The sequence below is a fragment of the Perca flavescens genome, chromosome 5, assembly GCF_004354835.1.
Source record: "Perca flavescens isolate YP-PL-M2 chromosome 5, PFLA_1.0, whole genome shotgun sequence".
Taxonomy (NCBI): domain Eukaryota; kingdom Metazoa; phylum Chordata; class Actinopteri; order Perciformes; family Percidae; genus Perca; species Perca flavescens.
This window is the reverse complement of record NC_041335.1, coordinates 23,887,294-23,890,776: the sequence shown is the minus strand read 5'-3', so window position 1 is coordinate 23,890,776 and position 3,483 is coordinate 23,887,294.

Here is a 3,483-nt window from a genome sequence, read left to right as displayed (position 1 = left end):
GTATACTGTATTTTTGTTTTTCAGTCAAATGGCCTTTTGAATGGGAGTGATAGAGGCACTTTTATGCTAGCCTCAAAATAGCTATTTTTAAAACACTAAGAAGGCTCGACACAACATGAAACTTTTGCTCATATGACCAGGGGCTCTACACCTTAACAAAAGCATTAACAACATCTTTGTGTACCAAGAGTTTACTAAAAAGAAAGATTTTGAACAACTCACCGTAGCTCTTGTTGTTTCCGGCCGCTACCACCTCGGCAGTCAAAACGAGTCGATATCCGAATGCAAATGAACGGACTCCATATGAGGCTCCTTTTTTAACTACAAGGTCAATATTTTTTTTCTATGACGACAAAACAAGAAATAATCTGTGCATTTATATGGAGCTAAGCTTTAGGAGCTTTCCATCTTTACTCTTTCCTGTTATGTTGCATTCAGAAATTGATTGTTTTTGACTGATAAAATGGCTGTGGCCGGAAAGAACAAGAGCTATGGTGAGTTGTTCAAAACCTTTATTTTTAGTAAACTCTGGGTACACAAACAGTGTTGTCAATTCTTTCGTTAAGGTGTAGAGCCCCTGGTGATGCTTCGAGCAAAGTTTCATGTTGCGTCGAGCCTTCTTAGTGTTTTAAAAATAGCTATTTTGAGGCTTGCATAAAAGTGTCCCTATCACTCCCATTCAAAAGGCCATTTGACAGAAAAATGATAACGATATGGTAAATCTTAAAAGTGGTGATTCCATCCTAAATATGCTTTTAAACGAAAGTTTGACTCGGGTACATTCACAAAAAGACCCTACGTTGCATTTTGGCGAGAGTTACGCTTTAAAAGCAGGTGTAAACCAGCCGCAAGCAGGTTTCCTCGCATATGCCTCCTGGTGAAATGGCAGCAGTAATCCGAGCAAGACGGGGACATAGGCCAAGGAGACGAGCTGAAAAGATTTTTGCCACAAGGATCACACTTTTTCAGTTGAGTGAACACGAAATCATTAAGCAGATTACAGATTAAGCAGCAATATTACAGTTAGTGGAAGAAATCAAAGATGACATTGAATCTCTGACTCAGCGTTCACATTCCTTTCCAGCAGCTGTTAAACTCCTCGGTACATTACAAATATTGGCATCAAGATCATTTCAAACAGTCATAGCATCAGCAGTGGGAATATTGCAGTCTGCACTCAGCCGTATCATAGCACCTGTAGGTTACTTAACGCTTTGCTGCAGCGCACTAGTCAATACATACATTTCCCCACCACTAATGCCGAAATAACACCCATCAAGCTGTTATACCTCATGAACAAGCAGATCAACTTCGTTATCGCTAAATCTTTGTTTTCGCTGTTTTGACTGACTTGGTGGCTGATCCATGATAGAAAGATGTGCACAATTTACGGTATTGTGGGTGGAGATAGGTGCTGATTACCCGATGAACTGCAGGTTTGGTAAATACGATGTGAGCTGAAGGATCACAGCGTGCGCCTGCGGGTTGGCCATGGCACTGATAACGCTACATTCGCAAATGTACGTACATCTGGCCCTATGAGACTAATATGATGGATAATTTCTACAAAACAGCCATAATAAAAATAGCTAAACAAATGTGCTCTTTCACCAGCATTCGATTTTGTGCCATGTATATGATTTTCTCGTCATTAAGGCATCGCAGCCCTGCTTTGTCAACAGTTGACTTTAAAGATACACCCACTCTCTTATTTTTTAAGGTGCAGGTTGAGGTTTTCATGAAATCTTTTCATATTTCCTTTGAACTTTGCACTTCAGTCACTTGTGTTGCTCTGTTAACTCTGCAGCTGTTAACTCAGGCTTCTCTGTGACACTTTGTCTCCCTTAGATTCCTTGTTACACACACTTTTTGTCACACACACACTGTCTCTAGAGCATCAGCCATACAATATTTGCACTGTGTGCAAAAGTATGTTCACACACTTACAGTAGATTTTTTTTTCCTTCTGTTTTGATAGAGGCAAAATTCGTCACATATTTCTCTGGCTTTCATCTTACTGCACCATTGGTTATTTCCAGCAGAATAGCCGCATCCAATATTCAGTGCTTCTCTTTGTTTTCCTGCCAAATGACCATTCTGCTTTCAGCCCCAATAACCCACCTGTGGCCAGTCCCCACACAAACGCAAAAAGATCAGTTTTCCCTTTCTATTCTAAAGTTGTATTCTTTTCAACAATGTATTTCTGCCTCTTTTTATTATTATTATTATTTTATTGTTATTATCCTTGTAGAGTTGTGTCTTGATCCAGGGCACAGACAGAAAAAGTTATAACCCCAGTGTCTTCCCTGCATGTTTATACAAAAGTTGCTGAGTTAAGTTGAATTTTGTTTCTTTTTCTTAACATGAACAGGGACACCTTGCTTCTCCCTGAAACTTGGCTTCTTTTTTCACAGCCTTATGATCATACCAATACTCTCCTACAACTTTCCAACTTCATTATCTACTCTACCCAGCCACAAACTCCGCATGACCCAGCAGCCTCCGGTTCCTGTACAGATAAAGACATTTTACCCCCAGCCCCTTAAAGCTTCTTTTCTCCTCTGTATCTAAAGGTCCAAAGTGTTCCTCTGGAGAGGGGATATTAAAACTCGTTCTGCCTCTGTCCTCTTCAGCCACACTGTCCACTCTTTATTATTGACCCTCAACTTTCTAAATGGTAGTCCTTAAAAAAATAATAATTGGAGTCTCTAAACTGCACTGACATATGAAGTTTGGTTTTGTCGTTTTAGTTAGTTTGGTTGTTCAACCTGAGATGTGACTACATGAGACATCTGCCGGTATTACAAATCTATTTCAATGAATTATTCTATTAGAAATATACAGCGTGGTCTAGACCTACTCTATCTGTAAAGTGTCCTGAGATCATTATAACTTCTGTTATGATTTGACACTATACATAAAATTTAATTCAGTTGAAATTGAATTACAAAGTACGTCACCAGGATCAGTCGTCATGTCATTAAGCACAAACCTGCTTCTAATTTTCTGTGGCTTTCTGCTCTGTGCTGCAACATGTCTAAAATTAGCCTATGTCTGTTTTCTCTGGTCCAGGAGCTGCTTGTCCATCTACACATCCGCTGCAGGTTTTTGAGTTCAAGCATGTGCATAAGCATGATGAAAGAATGTCAATAAAGCTAATAAATGTATGGTACTGTAACAGTAATCTATGCAACATGTTGCAGGAGTTCAGTATACTAAATGGGTTGTTTTTCTCCAGTGGAATGCATGAAAGGACTGTTTTAGTCCAATAACTACAAATCATGTGTGTTACTGCATACCATTTTTTACAACGTGTTTTCTAGCTTGCAGGTAGCTATTTATTTCATTCATGATAGTGTGATATGAAAATGAACTTATAGAGGCTTGAAACTGACATGAGATCCATTCACACTTGGCAATGAGTTACCTTTATTTTCTTGCCAAAGTTGTGTGGTGCTTTCAAGGAAGGTCTGATTTCTTACA